This window comes from Scyliorhinus torazame, chromosome 17 (genome assembly GCF_047496885.1).
Source record: "Scyliorhinus torazame isolate Kashiwa2021f chromosome 17, sScyTor2.1, whole genome shotgun sequence".
NCBI lineage: Eukaryota > Metazoa > Chordata > Chondrichthyes > Carcharhiniformes > Scyliorhinidae > Scyliorhinus > Scyliorhinus torazame.
Window position 1 is genome coordinate 56544898 of NC_092723.1, and position 26190 is coordinate 56571087.

Genomic DNA, 26190 nt, shown 5'->3' on the forward strand with positions numbered 1-26190 from the left:
CCTTTCAACTGAAGTTGTAGCAGATTAAATTGATGCGCAATCAATTACTCTCGAGACAAGGTGAGTCATAACTAATAGGCTTTAATCTGCTAGAACTGTTCCCCAGCAGCTTCGATACAGAAAGTGAAGGCTGCTGGGACGGCATCGGTTCTTATACTCCGCCTCTCAGGACGGAGCTATGTACATCAGCCAATGGTAGACTCCTGGGTCTAGCCAATGGTCATCCACCTCTCAGGTACCGCAATACCTGGTATTACCACATTCAGTAACCAGTTTACCGCTGTAAATAAATGTTAGTAATAAAACTGCGTTATACCATTCGCAACCGTGTTGGTTCGTCTGTGTAGCAGAGTACCCAACACATCACAGGGCTGGGATTGAACACAGGTCCTCGGCGCCATGAGGCTGCAGTGGTAACCACTGCACTGCCGTGCCGCCCCGCAGGCTCCTATTTTTTAACGATTTTATGACTGGCACAGCTATATTTAATTCAGCTGTCCTTATTTTCAAAATGGTGGTATGCGATTTCAGACAGGTCACACAAATTGTGTTGCTGCCTCTGCGACTGGTTAATGTAATTGGTGAAGATCCCACCTTCCTCTGCAGTAGGGACAGGGGCTGCAAGGGACCCAGAGGAGTAGGCAGAACTCCGATCCCCCGACATTACTGCTTTGCAGTGCACGATTAGCACAGATGTTTCCTGCAGCTGCAACTAGCATCTAAGCATTCACCAAGAAGGATATTGGTACCTTTGCCCACTATATACAAGTTGGTTGTGACCAGCTTTTCTCAACTAACTTTTTTGACCCCTTTCCAAAGGTACTGAACTCTGTTGGACTTTGTTCCATGAGCATTAGCCAGCATCTGGGTACCGAGCCAAAGCTGACTCAAACCTCCGGAATAAAATTCATTTTTATAAAAAACTGCAATAACTTCAATGAGTGTGAGTGTTAAAAACTGTGTATAGTCGTGGCAATCCCAAAGCGTGGCAGTTAGAACAAAGATTCTTAAGACTGTCAAGTCCAAAACAGTCTTGGCGGACGACATTTCCGTGTTGTCTGCTCCATCTACAGAACTTCCAAGAGGATGCCATTACTGCACAGTTATCCCCAGACTTATCCACTGGGCAATATTTCTCATTCCTGTCACTCAATGAGCAGGAGCCAATCTCCCCACCTTCATCAACAGACAGTACCCCGCACTCCCTTTCCTCTCAACAAATGGGCAGTAAACCAGTCCCCTGGACTCACCAAACTCATTATCCTGAAAAAGTCACACTGTAATCTATAACATAAGAACATAAGAACTAGAAGTAGGAGTGGGCCATCTGGCCCCTCGAGCCCGCTCCACCATTCAATGAGATCATGGCTAATCTTTTGTGGACTCAGCTCCACTTTCCGGCCCGAACACCATCACCCTTAATACCTTAACACTGCATACTTCCCCAGCTGTACAAATCATTTCACACAACTTGTGCTGTATAAATGGAATATGAATAACTGTGGCTGCATTTTCCCACCACCATTCTTCAAATCTTAATGTAATCAAGATCATGTTCCAAGGAGGAATCTTTGAGAAAGGAATACTCCATTTCCCTCCAGGTGGTTTAAAATTGGTTAAAATTTCCATTACATTAGGTAGTTTACCCTCAACAATACTGAAAAGGTATTTCTAAACACTTGTTCCCATACAGAACACCCGTAATCATGATTCAGTCAAACCTGGAAGCAATGGTGACTTTGCTGTTGCTTACGTTCATCTTCATGATCTGTGTTCTCCATGAATTATCATCAACACTGTGCCACCGGAAGTCTGTGCAGTATTGACTGAAGAAAAATAGTCCCAAATCTGATTGACATCGCTTTTGTCACTCAAATCTTCCTCCAAAATATATTTAGATTCTTTGGGTTAATGGGACAGCTGCTGATGCACTCCTATTCCAGGTCTTACGCAACCTTTCCACAGTTCCAGTAAAGATGCTTTTTTAGAATCATAATGTTACAGCTATTTGACCCCTCTGTGACAAGTGTTTTTAAGCTGTCAAGCCAGTTAGTTTAATCCCATCGTACTCTTCCTCCTTTTGAAGCAATTATTTTGAAGTATGCATAAATTTGCTTGAAAAACATATCCAAATGCTCCTTTCCTTCTCTGGTTGGTGAATGCCCTTTGGAGGCTGTTCATTCAAAGAAAGGCAAATTTCTACCCGACACGAACTCCCCCAAGTGTACATCTCCTCTCAGACAGAAATTACAGTTGTGCTAAAGAGATCCTATGACGGTATCATGACAAATTTATCACTTAGAGGCTGAAAGCTAGCCTGGTCGAGGAAATTACCTCTGCTATCAACTTACTGTAAAGTATGCGTTTTAGGAAGTTGCTAAAGTAGGAGTGCGGACAAGAGGAGATAATGTCCAAATGTCAGCCATCAGACTTAATCTCGTCTTGAAGTCTTCCTTTGCCTCAATGTAGTTGTCGCCCCAATTTTAATCAGATCAATGCGTCAGATCATCTTACTTGCTGGTTAATTGCAAGGCAGGTTCCTACAGAATTAAATTGTAAAGCTCTTCTTAAAAAAATATATATTTAATTAAATTTTATACATTGCATAACTATTCAAAGTTGATATTACGCAAGTACCAAGACGGTTTAGTTTCTTTCAATACAACACATGGTACACTGAGGTGCCTCACATACAATTACATGCTATATTTGTCGCAGTGAAGGAAAAGAACACAGAATTATATCCCAAAATATCGGGCTTTTTAAAAATGGGCACACACAAGTCACTGCTGAATTGCTGCAGTGTGATTCTCTAAGAGATAATGTAAGCCAGCCCTGTTACTCGACAACGTCCTTCGAAAAGCATCCAGAAGCTAATTGCCATCTCAGATGGAAACAAAAGGGCATAATGGCCATATCAAGAGATTCCCCGTGTAATGCCCAGGTGCGGTTTTGTGGATTTGCCTTCCAACTTGGACTATGCAAGGAATGGGCTAAAGGCAAGCTGAAAGCTGCCCCAAGTTGTCTGTTTGTGTGTGTCCTGTGAAAACATGTGCGGGAAGTTGAACACAGAAAAGCCAGCAAGAACTCACATCATAATAATCTTTATTGTCACAAGTAGGCTGCAATGAAGTTACTGTGAAAAGCTCCTAGTCGCCACATTCCAGCACCTGTTTGGGTACGCTGAGGGAGAATTCAGAACGTCCAATTCACCTAACAAGCATGTCTTTCAGGACTTGTGGGAGGAAACCGGAGCACCCGGCGGAAACCACGCAGACACTGGGAGAACGTGCAGACTCCACACAGACAGTGATCCAAGCGGGAATCGAATCTGGGACACAGTGCCTCTGCAACTGTCATTTTGCAAGTTTATACTGAATCTCTCTGTGACTGTGGCAGCCAATCAAGTCAGCAAAGACCACAGTTGAAAAGTGAACTGGGAAGCTTCTCCACAAATCTACAGAATACTGGAACCACAAAACCAACTACTCGCCTATTGAAGATGGGTCTACTGGAATCTTGAATCGCAATGTACAATCATCCGCTCCCCATGAGTCAACAAGGTTGTTCGTATACCATTTGTAAAAAATGACTTATTTACTTTGATACTAATTCTCCCTGCTAATCTGTAAGAATGTATCTTCACATGTTTTACCGTGTCTTCGCCTTTAATAATTAATAAACTCACCACCTTGAACTCAAGAAAGCCTGACTAAATCGGCTCCTGGGTAAATACATATCCATGAAAAGGGACCTTTTATTGATTATTCAAACCCCTCTGGCAGTCGCAACAAGATTTAACAGCAGTGAACCAGTTCCACCCTCCTCATCTGGGGTTGTAACAATTTGGGGGTATTCGGCCAGATGGTGGCAAATTGAGGGGTCGCGCCCTGATCTGCAACTAAGCGGAATCTCACCTGAGAAGGTTGTAACAACTTACAATATACATTTGATGCCAAAACATTCCCTGCTGCATACAGCCCAAAGGGTTGTACACAGGTTCCAATGTGTTCTATGTACACTTGTTGTGCTATTGTAGTTAGACAGTGGCCTTTTTGTATTTGGTCTTTATGATGGCTGCCCCAACCATCAGTGCATCCCTCAGCAGGACATCTGGACTTTAGAGTATGCCAGTCTGCAACACAGCCCATGGAAAAGGTGCAGCTTTGAAAAGGTGTGGAGCAAGTAGCAAAACTAGAAAGCTTTAATCTCACATCGGATTCTCTAGGGAATGAGATGCACTTTTCCCTTATTTTGACTCCTTCGCATTCCTTAAGAGCCAGAAACTAAATTAATTTTCTCAACAGTTTGGCCCCGAGGCAAAGATTCAAAACTTAATTTAAGGTTCTGAAAGAAGCAGAATTCTTCACTAGCCCATCAAGCACGTAAATTCCTGATGGAGCTCCATGATGTCCCAATTTCCCACTTGGCAGTTAGATTACACACACACCCAAATTAAAAGATTAGTTGTAGAGATCATCCCCCTTCAATACTTTGGAATATACTTAACTGCAGGTCAACATTAGAGCACTATTCAATCGACTCTCAAATAAAGTTAGTACAAGTTTTTTGTGTTCTCTTAATGTGGGTGATGCAGGCAGGGTGCTATTTATGTCCCGTCCCTAAACATCCTGAGAAAGGGGCAGGCAGTCCCTCCTTGAACTGCTGCAGCTCTTGTTGGTGATGTGGTAATTGTTATCATTGGAAACTTCTTGTTGATTGCCTTTGGAGATTCACGAGAAATATTCCATTTCATTTCTCTCCTGAATTGGCTGAGAGTTTCTTTCAAAAGTCTGTTTTTTCTTCTCACAGGAGATGACATGGCATCTGGGAAAAAGGAACATGGAGGGTTATGATGTTTAGTTGCATGCAACATAACTGAATCCAACACACAAAATTCAGCAGAAGCATTATTAGTCGTTTGGTTTCTATGTAATTTGCAACGTCGGATAGCAAGAGGGACGAGCAAGCGGCGGGGCGGAGGGAGCGGCCGAGCGAGCGGTGAGAGCGGCGGAGCCTGCGGCGGGGCGGAGGGAGCGGCCGAGCGAGCGGCGGGGCGGAGGGAGCGGACGAGCGAGCGGCGGAGCGGAGGGAGAGGCTGAGCGAGCGGTGGGGTGGAGGGAGCGGCCGAGCGAGCGGAGGGGGGAGCAATCAAACGAGCGACGGGGGGAGCAATCAAAGGAGCGACGGGGGGAGCAATCAAAGGAGCGACGGGGGGAGCAATCAAAGGAGCGGCGGGGGGAGCAATCAAAGGAGCGACGGGGTGAGCAATCAAAGGAGCGGCGGGGGGAGCAATCAAACGAGCGGCGGGGGAGCAATCAAAGGAGCGGCGGGGGGAGCAATCAAAGGAGTGGCGGGGTGAGCAATCAAACGAGCGGCGGGGTGAGCAATCAAACGAGCGGCGGGGGGAGCAATCAAAGGAGCGGCGGGGGGAGCAATCAAAGGAGCGGCGGGGGGAGCAATCAAAGGAGCGGCGGGGGGAGCAAACAAAGGAGCGGCGGGGGGAGCAATCAAACGAGCGGCGGGGGGAGCAATCAAACGAGCGGCGGGGAGCAATCAAACGAGTGGCGGGGGAGCAAACAAACGAGCGCCGGGGGAGCAATCAAACGAGCGGCGGGGAGCAATCAAACGAGCAGCGGGGGAGCAATCAAACGAGCGGCAGGGGGAGCAATCAAACAAGCGGCGTGGGGAGCAATCAAACGAGCGGCGGGGGGAGCAATCAAACGAGCGGCGGGGGGAGCAACTAAACGAGCGGCGGGGGGAGCAATCAAACTAGCTGCGGGGGAAGCAGTCAAACGAGTGGCAGGGGGAGCAATAAAACGAGTGGCGGGGGGAGCAATTCAACGAGCGGCGGCAGAGCAGTCAAACGAGCGGCGGCAGAGCAATCAAACGAGCGGCGGCAGAGCAGTCTAACGAGCGGCGGCAGAGCAGTCAAACGAGCGGCGGGGAAGCAATCAAACAAGCGGCGGGGGGAGCAATCAAACGAGCGGCGAGGGGAGCAATCAAACGAGCTGCGGGGGGGGGGGGAAATCAAACGAGCGGCGTGGGGTAATTGTTATCATTGGAAACTTCTTGTTGATTGCCTTTGGAGAGTCACAAGAAATTTTCCATTTAATTTCTCTCCTGAATTGGCTGAGAGTTCCTTTCAAAAGTCTGTTTTTTCTTCTCACAGGAGATGAAATGGCATCTGGGAAAAAGGAACATGGAGAGTTATGATGTTTAGCTGCATGCAACATAACTGAATCCAACACACAAAATTCAGCAGAAGCATTATAGTATTTTGGTTTCTATGTAATTTGTAACTTCGGACGGCAAGAGGGACAACCAAGCGGCAGGGCCGAGCGAGCGGCGGGACGGAGGGAGCGGCCGGGCGGAGGGAGAGGCCGAGCGAGCGGCAGGGCGGAGGGAGAGGCCGAGCCAGCGGCGGGACGGAGGTAGCGGCGGGGCGAGCAGCGGGGCGGAGGGAGCAGCCGGGCGAGCGGCGGGGCGGAGGGAGCGGCCGGGTGAGCGGCGGGGCGGAGCAATCAAACGAGCGGCGGGGGGAGCAATCTAACGAGCGGCAGGCAGAGCAATCAAACGAGCGGCAGGCAGAGCAATCAAACGAGCGGCGGGGAAGCAATCGAACGAACGGCGGGGGAGCAATCAAACGAGCGGCGGGGGAGCAATCAAACGAGCGGCGGGGTGAGCAATCAAATGAGCGGCAGAGGAGCAATCAAACGAGCGGCGGGCGGAGCAATCAAACGAGCGGCAGGCGGAGCAATCAAACGAGCGGCGGGGAAGCAATCGAACGATCGGTGGGGGAGCAATCGAACGAGCGGCGGGGGGAGCAATCAAACGAACGGTGGGGGGAAGCAATCAAACAAGCGGCGGGGGGAGCAATCAAACGAGCGGTGGGGGGTAATTGTTATCATTGGAAACTTCTTGTTGATTGCCTTTGGAGAGTCACAAGAAATTTTCCATTTAATTTCTCTCCCGAATTGGCCGAGAGTTTCTTTCAAAAGTCTTTTTTCTTCTCACAGGAGATGACATGGCATCTGGGAAAAAGGAACATGCAGGGTTATGATGTTTAGCTGCATGCAACATAACCGAATCCAACACACAAAATTATAGTCTTTTGGTTTCCATGTAATTTGCAACTTCGGACGGCAAGAGGGACAAGCAAGCGGTGGAGCGGTGGGAGCGGCCGAGCGAGCGGCGGGGCGGGGGGAGCGGCCGAGCCTGCCGCGGGGCGGAGGGAGCGGCCGAGCCTGCCGCGGGGCGGAGGGAGCAGCCGAGCCAGCCGCGGGGCGGAGGGAGCGGCCGAGCCAGCAGCGGGGCGGAGGGAGCGGCCGAGCCAGCAGCGGGGCGGAGGGAGCGGCCGAGCCAGCAGCGGGGCGAATGGAGCGGCCGAGCGAGTGGTGGGGCGGAGCAATCAAACGAGCGGCGGGGAAGCAATCAAATGAGCGGCGGGGGAAGCAATCAAACGAGCAGCGGGGGAGCAATCAAACGTCCGCTGGGGGGAGCAATCAAACTAGCGGCGCGGGGAGCAATCAAACGAGTGGCGGGGGTGAGCAATTGAACGAGCGGCGGGGGGGAGCAATTGAACAAGCGACAGGGGATCGATCAAACAATATTTATTGCAAGTAGATTACACAGATGTATAGGAGCTTAGATAATGGAGACTCACAGGAACTCAAGAAATAGCAGCCTTGTGACTAAATTACTGATTTTTCTAAAGCAAACAAGTCTTTTAATATCCCAATAAAAATCCAGTTTTCAAATTGAAATAACTGCAAGAGCTTTTTGAGAAGTTGCTTAACCTTCAACTTTTCGGCTTCCAGCGCGTCCTCTCGCAATGCACTGAATGCTCTAATTGAACAATTTCCACAAGAATTGTCTCAATGATCCGCCGACCACTTGTCACTGTTTACCCCTAATATTAGAAGTATGTTTCACCATGTCATTGACGAGAGCATTGTTCCAGACTTTTGTAATCCTGCATTGATTATCTTCCCAGTTTTAAAGCAATAAACGTACACAAGCCTACATAGATTTTATCATGCCATTCACAAAGCAAATATGCCATTGTTGAAATGGGAACTTTAAAGTATTTCAAGACACAACAAATAATACTATATTAAAATAAAAGGGCAGAGTTGCGGTAGCAGAGCAGTACATTTACAATTATTCGGACTTTCCAAATTACTTTCAACACCATGTTACATTTAGAATATCAGTGCAAATCACAGGTCAGAGGTTGAAACCCTCATGTAACAAGCCTTATTTAGGAGGATTAGTTGGTCATATATTTGACATGTTTTGTCGACTGGCCGATATGAATGATGCACTACAGAACCTCTAGTTTAAATAATTGATTATGAAACAACTGCAAGATAAAGATAACTAGAATAAATAAAAAACAAACTACTAACACTAACTAACTGTTATAGAGCTATTGCAAAATATGTCTATCCACCAACACGGTTTACTTCCAACTCCCCAGACACAGGGTCACATGGTGGGTTTATTCCGCCACCTGATGGTCGGAGGTCATGTATAATATTATGTACAAATTGCTTTATGCAGATCATCACAATGTTCAGATGAAAGAAGGAGGTTTCTAGGCAATGCATTAGTTCCAAGGTAATCCTCTGATGAAGTGGAACCTGTCAGTGATGAAAAATCTTTCGACCAACGCATAGATAAAACCGGTGCTGAAACTCTCAGGCAGTAGATCAGTGTTTCTTGACAAATACCCAAGTTTTCCCAAGAGTCATGATGTCAGATAACTACTTATTCCAAAAGGCTGAGTAAAACATAGCAATTTAACAAAAGCATAATTCAATGTTAGTTGTCTTTTGTCAGCATTTTAGAATATAAAATCCAATAAAGTGAGTTACACTATTTATGATTTAATGTGGAATTCCTAATAGTTGTGCTCAGATTATCCACAAGAATTATTCGGACAAGCAAGATGTAGCCTTGCTTAATTCAACTTCATGATCAAATTTAATGAATCTTATTTCACATCTTTATTCTAGTGTTTAAATTAATGCTGTATCGCATGTGCAACACTGACACTTGAGATTCTAATCTGGCAGCAACCTCCAACATGGTGAAATGAGGTGATATCTCCTTTATCTGCAATCCAGTTTATCAAGACATTAAACAGCAGTAGGCCAATTAGCCCCACATCAGTTGAACAAATTCATAAGCTCATGGTTTCCGGCGCGGATTCCTGATCTACAGGTGGCAGTTCTTTGTACCTGAGCCTGGACATCAATAGGCTACGCAAACATGACATGAAGCCAGCCAATGCACATGACTCAATGTTTGAAGAGCTTTTTAAAAAAAATCGGTACCTCATTATTTTCGAAAAAATGAATGGAGAAGAGGGGACCTATAGAGGCGGTGAAGGCCCTGATGATATGTATGTCAAGTGGTTCTCTGATGGCCATGAATTTATTGTAAAGTGAGAACATGCATTAACTTCTGGCACTATTAGAGGCATGTTGAGTGGCCCTGGATAGTTTGCTGAAAATGAAACAAAGTAAATTTGAGAGATCCATTCTATGTACAATGAAAAGTGTGCATGTATTTACCTACAAGGTTCGCTACACCAACAGTTCTACAAAGATTCTTGAATTTCCAATTGCACCAGAGATAGCACTGGAACTGCTCATGGCTGCAAACTTCTCAGATGGTTAGAAAATAAAAATTGTCCCACATCCATCAACAGCTTTGGATAGATTGCCATTTGCTGCCAACCTTCTACCACTATGCATGTATAAGCATTTCTGAATTTTACTGCTGAAACGGTCTGGCTCTACCCAGAAATTCCCCAATCAGCAGTAAAGGTTTCTCTCTCCCTACCCGATCTGTTCCCTTTACCCTTCTAAATTCAAGGAAACACAACCCAAGTTTGCATAAAATCTCCTCAGAACTTAACACTTGGAATCCAGACATCCACCAAGGCCAACATCTCCTTCCTGAGGTGGTGCCCAGAACTGCTCTCAGTACCCCAGCTGTGGCTTATCGAGAGCTATGTATAGCTCAAGCTCGGCTTTTACCTCCTGTATTCTGACCAATGGCCAGCATTCCATTCCCCTCTTAAAATTATTTTCTGCACCTATTCATGGCATTTTAATGATTTATATAGTGGACTCGAGTTTCTTTCAGCCACCACTGCTCCTAGTTTCTCACCATTTAGAAAGCACTCTTCTATCCTTTTCACGATAGATTGAAATCCATTTACCAATTTTTCCCACTTAACCTCTGGAATTTCATGCATCCATCTGAACTCCTTACAATGCTGTCCATCTTTTTGTCACCAGCAAATTTGGATATGAGGCTTTCCATTCTAATGCAATGAATAGTTTGATGTTCCAACACAGCTCCTTGAGGAACACCATTAATTACATCCTCCCAATACCTGCTCAATATCTCTACCGTCTGTCTCCTGCTACTCAGTTAATACTTTACTTTCAGTTCCATGGGCTTCAACTTGAGCTAACTGTCTCTTATGAGGGACCCTACTGAACGTCTACTGGAATTCCATATTAAATTACATATATAAAGGCATTTCCCTCTTAGTAACTTCTTCAAAAAAAATTCAATCAGGTTTATTATGCATGGCCTATCCTTTATAAGCTCATGCTGGCTTTCTCTGAGCAGCTGAAAATTTAAGGTATTCCGTCACTCTATTCTTAATTATAGACTCTTGCCTCGTATAATTTTTCAACAACAGATGTTAGGCTAACTGGTCTATAATTACCTGGTTTCCACCTCTTGCCTTTCTTAAATAGTGCACAATTTTCCAATCTAAAAGAACAATGTCCAAATCGAAATTTGGAAGCTTATGTAAACAGAAAATGTTGGAAAGACTCAGCAGGTCAGGCAGTAACTATAGACAGAGAAGCAGAGTTAATATTTCAGGACAATAACCTTTCATCAGAACTGAAACTTGTCAGGAGTAGCTACCATGTCATACACTTCAAGTTAAATTTGTTCCTACAATTCATTAAATTTGTCCCTTATGCTCTGTGCGTTTGTGTCAAGAACACCTTTTTGGACCGAACACCAAACTTGTCATTTTGCTCTAATATTTTACTCAAGTTTCCTATTTCTTTCTCCTGCTTTAATAACTTTACAGCTTTATTTTTCCTTTCACCTGCTGTGCCCAAGGTACAAATTATGACTGTGAGTTTTGTTAGTTTGAATTATTATATATACTATCTTTTCCAACTGAGTCCTCCCCACCAGTGACTAGTTTAAAGTCCTGATGATCTGTTCTGAATGTATTCCATTTATCATGTGGTAGTGCTACACAATCTGATAGGGAGTGTCCTCAGCGTGAAGGCAGGACTTGGTCTCCAAAAGGTCTGTGCTGTGGTCCTACCAATATGGTCAGGGCTTTGTTTGTCATTCTATTTGTTTATTCCAGTTATTATAATCAATTACGACTAAGAGTGTAGGAGCCAAGAGAACGGCAAGGCGTTAAAAAAAACAGGATCAAGATGTGTTACAAAAAATAGCACAACTTAATTCCTAATTATGTATCAAACTCACTGTACTATACAATCATAAACACAGACACAACAAAAGTACAATTAGTGGGTTTACATCACTGGAGCAATTTGTGTCACTGGATTGAAGTACTCAATTTGCAACTCCATCCAACATCAAAAAACAAAAACAAAATTGTGTTTCCATTAATGAATTTCAAAATTACTTACAATTCACAAGTTCTTAAGTAAAAACAGAAAATGCTGGCAATACTAAGATCAGGCAGTATCTTTGAAGAGAGACAAATTGAACATTTCAGGACAATGGTCTTTCATCACAATTGGAGAAAGTGAGAGATCTAACAGGTTTTAAGCAAGTAGAGAGGTGAATAAAGTGTGGGGGGAGGAAGAAACAAAAGGGAAGGCTAATAATAGGTTGGGGGTTAGACGAGATTAAGGACAATGGGTTGATGGTGCATATCAACAGGAGATGGTACCAAAAAGAAAATGCCGGAAAATCTCAGCAGATCTGGCAGCATCTGTAGGGAAAGAAAAGAGCTAACATTTCAAGTCCAGATGACCCTTTGTCAAAGCTAAAGTCAGAGAAAGTGGGAAATATTTATATTGTGGAGTGAGAATGAAAGATAAGTCATAGCCACAGAAACCCAGGGAAACAGGATGCTAACAGCCACAGAAAGCAAGGGAAAGGGTGCTAATGGCAGTCCCCAGAGAGAACAAAAGGTGTGAAAGGCCAAACTGCAGAGAAACTAACATCAGAGGGTTAACTGTGACAGATGTAGATGTGGGGGAGGGGAACGGGGAAGCAAAGGGGAGAAAGGGTAATGAAAGGTGGATAAGATGGGGGGGGGGGGTTAATATAAAGAAAGACAAGAGAGAACGAAATCGTAAAAAAACACTTAAAATGAAATGGGATGAAAACAAATGGGTCGAGGTAGGGTAGAGCGAATCATCTGAAGTTGTTGAATTCGATGTTGAGACCAGAAGGCTATAGTGTGCCTAACCGGAAGACGAGATGTTGTTCCTCCAGTTTGCGTCAACGATTAATAATAATAAAGATTATTATTATAGGAGTCATAAAAGAGTGAAGTTGGTTACAGATAAAGCTGGAGATTCCCTGGAGTGTACATAATTTATGAGACAGTGGTGCTTAGTTCTAGCTAAGCAAGTCATGGAACTTAGTGGGATATAGATGTTATTAATGGGAGGAGCCAAGTCTGTCTGTAGTTTTTTAGTCTGATATAGGATAAGTTGAACACTAGCTTTACCAAATGTTGTTAGGTTAAGTAGAAGTGTACTTTGGGCTGCGCTTGAAAGGAACACTCTCTAAAGGTCTCTACAATGCCAAGCAAGTAAACTATTTTGTTAAATTTATAAGTGGCAGCTGTACTGTTTGGGTTGCTTAAAATTAGTAGCAAGTATAGAACGTAAGTTTAAGTTTTTACTTATGTTTAAGAACTGTTTAACTGATAATTGTGAAGCTATTTCTTTGATGCCAATGTGGTTAATTCTGTGCTTAAATTAAAGTTTGTTTCAACAGAAAAGATACCTACTGGTCAGAGTCATCACTCTTGGTGTGAATCACAGAAAGATGGCACTTAAGCGTGGCGACTCTCTGCGAACTCTCTCAAACAGATCCGCTTCCGACATCTCCTATAACCGTACTAACCGCTTAAAACCTTATTCTAACACTAACACTATCACTAACCTCTCTCTTTTATCTTCTCTTGCAGGTTTGAAGATCCTCCGAGGCCCGTGGAGTGGACCTGATGAACCGACTGGACCCGACCTGAAAGCTGATGAGGCTCTAACCCAAAGTGCGGCCCCAACCTCGATTTCGACCCGACCGGGACTTCTGAGTGCCTGACCCGGCCTACAAACCAACGCCAACCCCCGGAGCACCTGACCACGAGACCCAGCCCAACCCGGAGAGGCCCACCCAGCGATCTAACCCAGAGTGGCCCGCCCAGGAGAGACCCGCCCAGTGACTTGACTTGCCTACGGATGGAGGAAAGAACCACCCACGGGGAGGCCCGTTCAGGCCTACACCAAGGCCCGACCATAGGAGCAACCAAGGAAGGAGCAGAACACGGGACCCGGCCCAACCCGACTCAAGAAGCCCCTGTCTGTGAACCAAGATGCCCAAAACAGCGGAGACCCCACGCAAGGACCTAAACGCACAGCAAGGTACTCCCGTACTCGCAGAACGGCAGGACCCGATCGAATCGCAAACATGCCTGAAGGCTTCTCAATTCTCCGGATGGACCGCATGGCATCATCAGGCAAAGCAAAGGGTGGAGGGTGGAGGGGTTTGCCCCTCCTGGTGCCTGGAAGTGGCAACCCTGGCGCCCTACTGCTTCCTGGACCTGGAATACCTGACCGTGATGTGCCGCCCGTACTATCTTCCACATGAGTTCACTTCAGCCATTATCACAGTGGTCGACATCCCATCCCAGGCAGAAGTGAAGGCGGCGCTGGACGAACTGTGCACAGGAACGCCCGGAGGCCTTGTTCATCGTGGCCGGGGACTTCAACAAGGCCAACCTTAAGAGTGTACTGCCAAAATTCCACCAACACATCTCCTGTCCCACCAGGGGTGACAACACTCAACCACTGCTGCACAAAAATCAAGCGAGCCTACCGTTCTATCCCCCGACCGCACTTCGGAAAATCAGACCATAACATGGTGCTCCTTCTCACAGCACACAAACAGAAACTTAAGCGGGAGAATCTGGTTAAGAAGATCGAGCAGTGCTGGTCAGAGGAAACAGAAGAACTCCTACATGACTGTTTGGAGTCAGTCGACTGGTCCATATTTAAGAACTCAGCGACCAAGCTAAACGAGTATGCCGCCACCACCGTTACAGACTTCATCAGCAAATGTGTGGACGACTGCGTGCCAAAGAAAGGAGTGCGCACATTCCCCAACCGGAAACCATGGCGTAACTGGGAGATTGACTTCCTACTGAAGGCCAGGTCTGAGGCATTCAAATCAGGCGACCCTGACCTACACAAGAAATCCAGGTACAACTTCCGCAAAGTCATCCGGGATGCCAAGAGACAGTATTGGACCAAGCTAGAGTCACAGGCCAGCGTTACAGACTCTCGTCAGCTGTGGCAACATAACAAGCTACAAAGCAAAGCCGAGCAGAATCTCCAGCAGCAGCGCACCCCTCCCCGATGAACTCAACGCATTCTATGCTCGGTTCGAGCAGGAAACCATCAAACTGCTGTTGACTGCCACGGCGGCACCGGACACACCCATACCCACCGTTACAGCTTCTGAAGTCAGATCGGCCTTCCTGAAAGTGAACCCTCAAAAGGCAACGGGTCTGGACAGGGTCCCTGGTCGAGCACTCAGATTCTGCATGGACCAGCTGGCAAATGTGTTCACGGACATCTTCAACCTTTCCAGACTCAGAGGTCCCCACCTGTTTGAAGAAGACTACCATCATACTACCATCATTTAAAGATGAACTAGACAACGTGCCTCAATGACTATCGTCCGGTGGCCCTGACATCGATCAGAATGAAGTGCTTCAAGAGGTTGGTCATGTGGCACATCAACTCCATTCTCCCAGAATGCCTAGATCCACTGCAATTCGCATTCCGCCGCAACCGCTCCACAGCAGACGCCATCTCCGTGGCCCGACACTCTTCCCTGGAGCATCTTGACAACACGGATTCTTACATCAAACTATTTATTGACTACAGCTCCGTCTTAAACACCATAATCCCAGCCAAGCTCGCATATAAGCTGCAAAACCTAGGACTTGGCTCCTCACTCTGCAACTGAATCCTCGACTTTCTGACCCATAGACCACAATTTGTAAGAATAAACAACAACACCTCCTCCACGATAGTCCTCAATACCGGGGCCCTGCAAGGCTGCATACTTAGCCCCCTATTATACTCCCTATACACGCACGACTGCGTGGCAAAATCTGGCTCAAACTCCATCTACAAGTTTGCTGACGGCACGACAGTAGAGGGTCGGATCTCAGTCGGTTCCGGAAGCGACCATGGAGTGAGCAGTCGCACATTTGGCAGCTCCCGCTCATGGTGGTCTTTTTGTGGCCTTTACGCCAGTTTATTGCAGGAATTTTGTAGAGGAAAGGTGCAAAAGAGCAGAAGAAATTGACCCCTATTTTATGGAGCTGCGGTCCAGAAGTAACCAGAAAAGAACAAATTAGGTAGTGGTGGCGAGTGAGGAGCGGACAACGCGCGTGATGGCGGACGAACAGGGTCAGACCCCGTCAGCTCAGAGGTCGATGAATCAGCCGGTGAGCTTCTTAAATGAGAAGTTCACCCAACAGTGGAAGGAGAGTGCAGCGGACCTGGCCCGGTCGGTGGACTCGATCAAGGCGGTGGTTGAACACGTGGAGATGAGACTGGCAGCCCAGGGACAGGCGATCCAGAGGTTAGAAGAGCAGGCGGGGCAACAGGAGGAACAGTCCACCTCGATGGCAGCAGAGATTGGGATGCTGCGTGACGAGCAGAAGAGACTGCTAGAGAAAGTGGAGGACCTAGAAAATCGTTCTCGGAGGCAGAACATTCGGATTGTGGGTCTGCCAGAGGGAATCGAAAGATCGGATGCTGGTGCATATGTGGGAAAGATGTTGGAGAAGCTGCATTTGATCCGACTGTTGGAGGTGGATCGGGCACACAGGGCACTGATGCACAAGCCCCAGGGGGGTGAGCCACCGAGGGTGATGGTAGTACGATTGTATCGGTTCCTGGACAAGGAACATATTATGAGGTGGGCCAGGCAGACGAGGCGATGCACTTGAGAAGATGTCGAGATCTGGGTGTACCAGGACCTGGGAGCAGAGCTTGCGAACAGGAGGGCAAGCTTTAATAAGGTCAAGCTGACCCTATACAAGAAGGGCATAAAGTTTGGTCCACGGTACCCAGCTCGCCTATGGGGGCCGGGAGTTGTACTTTGGCTCGGCGGGGGAGGCAGCAGACTTTATGAAGGAGAATAGGCTGGCAGGAGAAGGAGGACCTTGAACTTTGACTGAGGAGATCTGAACTATGTTCTGTAAATACTTTGGGTTTGCGTTGATTGGATTTATTTTGGGGGTTTTGCTTGTTTCTTTATATTTCTGCGGTCTTGTTTGGGGTTAAGCTGATATATAGTTCTTTGTTAAGAGAGGACGGGTGGGTCTTTGGGTTCGGACCTTGGGAGGGATGGCTTGTTTGTTTTTATTTCTTGCCTTTGTTTCGATTGTTTCGAATGTTTGCACTAAGACCTGGGGGGGGGGGGGGGGGGGGGGGGGGGGGCAGTGGGGGGTAAAGATGCTGGGCGTCATGGGCGGGGGCTGCCAGGCTAGCTGGGCGGGCTAGTTCACGGAAGCAAAGTGGGGGGGTGAGCGCTGAAGACTCATGGTGGTGGTGATGGTGGGTGGGTGGGTGGGGGATTGACTGCTGACGGGGAGGGGCCTTTCAAGGTGGAGAAGGAGGATTGATGACGGTAGTTGCCCGAGGGCAGGTCATGGGAGACCTGGACTCGCATCGATTGATTATGGGGGGAGATTTCAACACGGTCCTGGATCCAAGGCTGGAACGGTCGAGTGCCAGGTCTGGGAAGGTATCAGCTATGGCAAAGGAGCTGTGGCGGTTTATGTAGCGCATGGGAGGGGTTAATCCGTGGAGATTTGGGAGGCCAAGGAGTAAGGAGTCTTCATTCTACTCCCATGTGCATTAGGTGTACTCCGGGATAGACTTTTTTGTGTTGGACAAAATGCTGCTGGCTGAGATGGTTGATAATAATAATAATTAATAATAATCACTTGTCACAAGTAGGCTTAATGAAGTTATTGTGAAAAGCCCCTAGTCGCCACATTCCGGCGCCTGTTCAGGGAGGCTGGTACGGGAATTGAACCCGCGCTGCTGCCTTGTTCTGCATTACAAGCCAGCTGTTTAGCCCATTATGCTAAACCAGCCCCTTCAGATGCTGAATATTCAGCAATTATGGTGTCAGACCACACCCCACACTGAGTACACCTACAAGTTAACAAAGGAAAGGCCCAGCGCCCACAGTGGAGGTTAAATATGGGGCTGTTAGCAGAGGAGAGGTGTGCGAGCAGGTGAGGGAGGCCATTCGGGCATATAGAAAGATCAAAGACAGGTGAGATTTTGGCTGGGGAGGGGGGGGCTGTGGGAGGCACTGAAGGCGGTTATTTGGGGGGTTCTCATCTGAATTCAGGCCCATCAGGAGAAGGCTGAGCGGGTGGAGTTAGACAGGCTGGTAGGCAAAATTTTACAGGTGGACAGGAGGTATGCGGAGTCTCCGGATGACGGGCTTCTGAAGGGGCGTCAGAGATTGCAAGGAATTTGGGCTCCTGTCCACAGGTAAGGCAGAGGGACAACTTAGGAGGGTAAAGGGGGCGGTCGATGAATATGGGGAAAAGCCAGCAGGATACTGGCGCATCAGCTGAGGAAACAGGAGGCAGTGAGAGAGATTGGGAAAGTAAGAGATACAGGGGGGAAGGTGGTTTTGAATCCGGCGGGGGTGAATGATGTGTTTCGGCAATTTTACAGTGGATTGTATAAATCAGAACCTCCAGCCGAGGAGGAGGGCATGAAGCGATTTCTGGGGGGGTTGGAGTTTCCGAGGATAGATGAAGAGTTGGTGGAGGGTTTGGAAGCCCCAATTGGGCTGGGGGAGGTTATAGACGGATTGGGGGCGATACAATCGGGTAAGGCACCCGGGCCTGACGGATACCTGGTGGAGTTTTAAAAGATGTTTTCTGGGCTGTTGGGGCCGCTCCTGGTAAAGACTTTTTTTTTTTTTCTTTCTTTTCTAAAATTTAAAGTACCAATTCATTTTTTCCAATTAAGGGGCAATTTAGCGTGGCCAATCCACCTACCCTGCACATCTTTGGGTTGTGGGGGTGAAACCCACGCAGGCATGGGGAGAATGTGCAAACTCCACACGGAGTGATCCGGGGCCGGGATCGAACCCGGGTCCTCGGCGCCGTGAGGCCGCAGTGCTAACCACTGTGCCACCGTGCCGCCCACTGTTTGGGGATTATTAGGAAGTAGGAACTAAATGAAAGAAAAGGGGCGAGATTCTCCGACCCCCCGCCGGGTGGGAGAATGGCCGGGGGCTGGCGTGAATCCCGCCCCCGCCGGTTGCCGAATTCTCCGGCACCGGATATTCGGCAGGGGCGGGAATCGCGCCGCGCCGGTTGGCAGGCCCCCCCCCCCCGCGATTCTCCGGCCCGGATGGGCCGAAGTCCCGCTGCTAGAATGCCTGTCCCGCTGGCGTATATTAAACCACCTACCTTACCGGCGGGACAAGGCGGCGCGAGCAGGCTCCGGGGTCCTGGGGGGGGGGGTGGGGGTGGGGGCGATCTGGCCCCGGGGGGTGCCCCCACGGTGGCCTGGCCCGCGATCGGGGCCCACCGATCCGCGGGCGGGCCTGTGCCGTGGGGGCACTCTTTTCCTTCCGCCTCCGCCACGGTCTCCACCATGGTGGAGGCGGAAGAGACTCCCTCCACAGCGCATGCGCATGTGCGGGGATGCCGTGAGCGGCCGCTAAACGCTCCCGCACATGCGCCGCCCGGAGATGTCAGTTCCGCGCCAGCTGGCGGGGCGGAAATTAGTCCGGCGCGGGCCTAGTCCCTTAAGGTTGGGGCTCGGCTCCCAAAGATGCAGAGGATTCCGCACCTTTGGGGCGGCGCGATGCCCGATTGATTTTGCCGTTTTGGGCGAGGGTCGGCGGACATCGCGCCGATACCGGAGAATTTCGCCCCAGGTCTTCAACGGTTATAATCTCTGGATTATTACCCGAGCCACGTGAAAATTGCTGCAGGGATGAGAAAATTAGGGAAGTCAACACGTGACTAAAGGAGTGGTGTGGACTGTGGTGGCTAGCGGCTTTTCACAGTAACTTCATTGCAGTGTTGATGTGCTGGTAAAGACTTTTAATGAATTCAAGGAGCTGGGAGTGTTCCCCCCAAGGTTATCGCAGGCATCAATTTCCCTTATTTTGAAGCGGGATAAGGATCCGGAGAGTTGTGGGTCATGTCGGCCAATCTCCCTGTTGAATGTGGATGCAAAATTGCTGGCAAAGATCTTGGCCTTGCGCATAGAGGATTGTGTTCCAGGGGTAATAGGAGAGGACCGGACGGGATTTGTGAAGGGACGACACCTGACATCCAACATTAGGCAGGCGGCTCCTAAATGTAATAATGATGCCTGCGGAGGGGTGCGAGGCCGAGGTGGCAGAAAAGGCCTTTGATCGGGTGGAGTGGAAGTACCTGTGGGATGTCTTGGGAAGGTTTGGGCAGGGATGTGTGAATTGGGTGTCCACTCTCCCCACTACTGTTTGCCCTGGCCATAGAGTCTTTGGCAATGGCGTCGAGAGCATCGAACATTTGGCAGGGGATAGTGAGAGGGGGGGGTGGAACATAAGGTCTCACTCTAAGTGGATGATTTACTCCTTTATATAACAGACCCATTGGGGAGAATTGCAGGAATTATGGAGATACTGGAGGAATTTGGCCGGTTCTCAGGTTACAAACTGAATGTGGGTAAGAGTGAGGTTTTTGCGATCCAGGCAAGGGGGCAGGAGAGGAGACTGGGGGAGATGCCGTTCAAAGTGGTGGGAAGGAGTTTTAGGTACCTGGGGATTCAGGTGGCAACGGACTGGAGTCAGCCGCATAAACTAAATTTGGGCAGGGTGACTGAGCAAATGAAAGGGAATTCCCTAGGTGGGACGTGCTCCCACTTTCATTGGCGAGGAGGGTACAGACTGTGAAGATGACAGTCCTCCCGAGATTGCTGTTTGTGTTTCATTGTCTCCCAATCTTCATCCCAAGGCATTTTTTAGGAAGATAAACACGGCGATCTCGGGTTTTATATGGACCGGGAAAGCCCACAGGGTGAAGGAGGTCCTTCTTGAGGGGGGGGGCCCTTCCGAACTTTATTAACTATTACTGGGCAGCCAATATTTCAATGATTAGGAAATGGGTAGTGGGGGAGGGGTCTGTGTGTGAGCGAGTGGAGGCGGCATCTTGCAAGAGCACAAGTCTGAAAGCTCTGTTAACTGCACCTATGGTTCTCGCTGACTCGTTACTCCACAAGTCCAGTTGTAGTGGCAGCCCTGAGTGTGTGGGGACAATGGAGGCAACACATGAGATTGGAGTGGGAGTCGGTATGGTCACCGATCTGTGATAATCACAGGTTTGCTCCGGGGAGGGCTGGATGGGGGCTTTAGGAGATGGCAGCGGGCAGGGATTGAGAGATTTGGGGATCTCTTCATTGAGGAAGGTTTCACGAGCCTGGAGGAGCTAGAGGAGGATTTTGAGTTACCGGGTGGGAACAGATTCTGGTACCTGCAGGTATGGGATTTTTTCCGGAGGCAAATTCCAAGCTTCACTCGCCTCCCTCGAAGGGAACTACAGGATAAGGTGATGTCTAAAACAGGGATTGGGATGGGGAGGGTCTCGGAAATATATCAGGAACTGTTGGAGTTGGAAGGTGTCCCAATCGCAGAGATGAAGAGGAAGTGGGAGGAAGAGTTGGGAGGGGAGTTGGAAGTCAGGATGTGGGAGAAGGCCCTGAGGAAAGTGCATCCTTTCGTTTGCCAGACTCAGCCTGATCCAGTTCAAGGTGGTCCACAAGGCTCAGATGACTGTGGCCCAGATGAGTAGGTTTTTTGAGGAGGAATAGGACTGGTGTGGACAATGCGGAGAAAGTCCAGCGAATCATGTACATATGTTTTGGACTTGTCCGATGCCGAGGGGAATTTGGCAGAGATTCTCAGAAGTCATGTCTGAGGTCCTGGAAGGGAGGGTGACTCCGGGTCCAGAGGTGGAGGGACTCGGAGCCTCCAAAGTCGGGGGTGTGGGACACTGACATGGCAGGGTTTCTTCAGTTAGAGAAGATTAAGTTCGCCTTAAGGGATTCATTACAGGGGTTCACTCGGAGGTGGCAGCCATTCATTGGCTTCTTTAAGGAAAACTGATCGTCAGCTGGGGGGGGTGGACTGTCAGCTGGGGTTGGGGGGGGGGGGGGGGGGCATGGAAGTGAAGAACAAGGGCAGGGAATCTAATATATGGGTAGCTAGGGCGGGGGAAGGTTGGGTATGTTACTGTGGGGTTTTGCGTGTGTTTGACCGCTCTGGTGTTTAGAGTGTTCAAACATTAAAATTATAAATGCCTCAATAAAATATTTTCTCAAAAAAAAACAATGACGAATCAGAATATAGGAGGGAGACAGAGAACCTAGTGGAGTGGTGTAGTGACAACAACCTCTCCCTCAATGCCAGCAAAACTAAAGAGCTGGTCATTGACTTCAGGAGGCAAAGTACTGTACACACCACTGTCTGCATCAACAGGACCGAGGTGGAGATGGTTGACAGCTTAAAATTCCTAGGCGTGCACATCACCAAAAATCTGTCCTGGTCCACCCATGCCGACGCCACGAACAAGAAAGCACAACAGCCCCGATACTTCCTCAGGAAACTAAGGAAATTCGACATGTCCACATTAACCCTTACCAACTTTTACAGATACACCATAGAAAGCATCCTCCTACCTGGCTGCATCACAGCCTAGTATGGCAACTGCTTGGCCCAAGACCGCAAGAAACTTCAGAGAGTCATGAACATCACCCAGTCCATCACACAAACCCGCTTCCCATCCATTGACTCTGTCCACACCTCGCGCTGCCTTGGGAAAGAGGGCAGCATAATCAAAGACCCCTCCCCAACCGGCTCACTCACTCTTCCAACTTCTCCCATCGGGCAGGAGATACAAAAGTCTGACAACTCACCCGAATAGATTTAAAAACAGCTTCTTCCCTGCTGTTACCAGACTCCTAAACAACCTTCTTACGGACTGATCTGGCTAATACTACACTCCTGTATGCTTCACCCGATGTCTATGTATTTACAGTGTGTACCTTGTGTTGCCCTTTTACATTGTTTTTTTCATGTACTAAATGATCTGTTTGAGCTGCACGTAGAAAAATACTTTTCACTGTACCTAGGTATAGGTGACAATAAACAAATCCAAATTATCATTCCTCACAGTTTGACAAATAGAAACATTGTTTGGGGTTCTTGTCCAGTATCCTAACAAAAGTTGGGGTCTGCTTTGGTTTCTGAACAAAGGCTATCTCACAAGTATCACCAACAGCTGCTGTCCAAAATATGGAGCATCTAAAATTGCTAAATCGAGAATCAGTGCCAGGAGAGGTGCTGTTCCTCAAGTTTCATTTTAACAGCATAACAGATAAAGGAAAGAGAGGGAGAGTCGGACAGATAATTAAAACAGGTGACTCGAAGCTCCAGGTCATACTTGTAGACTGAACAGAGTTGTTTTCAAAGGGGCCACCCAAACCGAAATTGCTCTCAATGTAGGTGTGTCTTCATTGTGAGTAGCAAATACAGATACTAAATTGAAAATCAATGTTACACCTCAAAAGGGAGTTTTTTGGGTGGTATTGGAAGAGCAGATTCTTCATCTCCTGCATGGGAATGTGAGGCGAGACGATGTTGGGGATTACTGAGCGGATGAGGGCCTCTTGGAAGGAACAAGCTCTTCAGAATGTTGCAAGGAGAGGGAGAAGATCTACTAAGTGGTGGCATTGTACTGGAGGTGGTGGAATAGCAATGGATCATCCAAGGTGCTTAACATTTCTGTCAACCATCACAGCATAACTCTCACCTAATCTTGTGATAGTCTTCAGCAACTGCAGAAGTCCTAATGAAATTAGTTTGGCTGTGCAAGCAGTTCTGCTTAGGTTTTTGTCTATGCCACAAGTTTTCCCCAAGCAATATTAAATTGTCATTCATGCCGAGTCTAGAAGACCAGCTAGTCCATTAAGTCAGTGTTACATTGTGCAGTATGAAGTGTTCTTGAGTGAAGGCATATTGAGCTCAGTAGGGGGAGCTTTTCTGTGCTCACCCCATGACATGAGCGTCTGCCACTGACAGCAAGTGTCAAAAACAATTTTTCCATTTTCCAGTACCTCCTATTGAAGAGCACTTTTCAGTAAAAGTACTTATGGAAACTATTCCATTTTTTGAAGCAGTCCATCTCGGTGTTAAGATCCCAGACCAGATCCCAACATTTAATCGGACAGCAGGCAAGAACCCCAAACATTTTTTGTTAATTTGTAAAACTGTGAGGAAAGAATACTTCATGCCAGGAGTGATAGCTATCTTTTATGTTAAAACAAACTTCAATTTAAACACAGAATTGACTACATTAACATCAAATAAAATAGCTTTACAGTTATCAGTTAAACAGTTCTTAAACAGAAGGAAAAACGTAAACTTATGCCTTCACTATAAATACTCCAACCAAGCAACCCAATACAGTTCAAATACCACTTATAAAGTTAACAAAACAGGTTTATTTGCTCATTTGTGTAAAGACTTTTTGGAGAAAGAACCTTTCAAGAGCAAGCTGATCATCCTTCTGTCTTGTCAGAAGCTTCTGCTCAGCCCACCAGCATTTGTAAAAACTTAAAAACTTTTAGCAGATTGCAAAACCTATACAACATCAAATTCAAAACAGACAGACTTGGCTCCTCCCATTAATTACACCATCTTTATCCCACTATGAAGTTCCATCACCTTAGTTAGGACTATATACAATCCCTCATAAATTATCTACTGTTCATGGAATCTCCAGCAATCATAACAACGTTCCATTCGGCATCTCTCTGCAAACAAGTAAATGGTTAAAATTACCTCACCTTTTATGACCTCTTAATTGCAACTTTAAGAGACAGAGTCTGGACTCTAACCTCGGTTCTTTAATGATATTACAACAACAAATATATATCTTTAGCCAGGTTTCTAAAAACTTTACAACAGATAAAAATACAATTGATATACAGCAATTTCTTACATTCGCCACACCTGCTACCAACATTTTTTCACATTGTTTAAGTGAGATGATCACGATCATGTTGACTGCGACTACAGAAACTGAAACTGTCCTGAGATAACTGTCATAATATATACACAAGTATATGATGGTGCAGAGACAGACACTGACTGACACACTGAAAGATCAATCAACACACAGAACACAGCAGCCAATCACCAGACAGGACACGGCCACTATATAGCCAGAGGGCACTAGTTTTCCCGCTCATTCGGGATGCAGCCTCTGAGACAGCCAGAGCCCGTGATCAGTAACACGAACATCTACCATGTGCTAGCAGTATAGTCTGGTCAGGTTAGCCTCAGGTTAGCCAGTCAACCTAACATAGTGTCAACCCACAGTGCAAGTATGTTTAACAGCTCATAGCTAAATAAAATAGAGTTGTACTTCGACAAGTGTTGGTAGCCTGTCTCTCACTGCTCTGGTAAACGCAGTCCTGGCAGACCCAGCATACCCAACACATCATGGCACCAGTACGTGATGTTAGAATTTGATGGACCTACCCTGAAATAATCGGCCTTCGACCAGCGATCAACCATCCGGTAGTATGGACACCGTCCGTCCTCCCCCGCCGCTCCGCATCACCGGCAACCTCGGTGCGAACTGGAAGATTTTTAAACAAACGTTTCAACTGTACCTTGAAGCTATCGACCTGGAAGCTGCCTCAGACGCCAGAAAGATTGCTCTCTTTCTCTCCACGGCCGGGGACCACGCCATCCATATTTTCAACTCCCTCGCATTTGCTGAAGGTGAGAACAAGTCCAAGTTCAAGACAGTCCAGCTCAAATTCGACAGCCACTGTGACATCGAAGTCAACGAAAGTTTTGAACGCTTCGTCTTTCAACAGTAAGGATGAACCTTTTCAATCTTTCCTCACCCACCTTCGCGCAATCCTGCAATTACGGCTCCACCTCCGATTCAATGATCCGCGACCAGATCGTTTTCGGTGTGCACTCGGACCCCCTACGCCAGCAGCTCCTCAAAGTTAAACAGCTCACCCTCGCATCGAAACCTGCGTTCTGCATGAGCACGCCACTAACTGATACTCGCGCATTCAAGCGGCAGAGGCGGCGCGGAAGGCCCCCACGAAGCAGAGCGGGTGCAGGCTATAAAACAGATCCAGGGCCTAAGCCTGGATGAGGGCGGCCATTTCGTTCGCTAATCCCGGGCTCCCGCGCATGCACGCAGCGACCGAGGGTACGGCGAGGTTGAAGACCGAACTGCGCAGGCGCGCACTACGTACGACCGCACCGCGCATGCGGGGTAGCGCACTGAGCTTTCTGAGGTCACGACGTGCGACAACTGTGGCTCATCCCATTTAAAGCGGCAATGTTCTGCGAAATCTCGACGCTGTCTCCAGTGTGGCAAGCTTGCCCACTACGCAGCCCTGTGCAGGTCTGTTCAAGCACCTGCCTCCCATCGCTCCCACCAGCAGCGCAGGGATGTCCGAACCGTACAACAACCGGTCACCGATTCCGACATGGTTCCTGACTCTGACACCGAGGATCTCAAATCCCCATTCCGGGTGGGCATCATCACCAAGCACATGGTGCTTCAAAAGAAAAAAGCCAAGCCCTTCCCAGTGATGAGCATTGATCCGGACGATGAGTGGTGTGCCACCCTCACGGTCAACAAATCTCGCATACGATTCAGGATGGACACCGGCGCTTCAGCCAACCTCATTGCGCGGTCTGACCTGGACAGCCTCCACATTAAGCCGACCATCCTTCCATCCGCCTGCCAGTTTCTCGACTACAATGGCAATGCCATTGCAGCCA

The 26190-nt window shown here is 47.8% G+C and overlaps 1 protein-coding gene and 1 pseudogene across 6 annotated transcripts in view; one reads left to right on the forward strand and one right to left on the reverse strand.

Moving 5' to 3' along the window:
- ppfia4 (PTPRF interacting protein alpha 4) overlaps nt 1-26190 on the reverse strand; it is a 791036-nt gene that overhangs the window by 643529 nt on the left and 121317 nt on the right. The gene's annotated exons all lie outside the window — the stretch shown is intronic.
- On the forward strand, nt 9360-9692 carry LOC140393534 (elongin-C pseudogene; annotated as a pseudogene).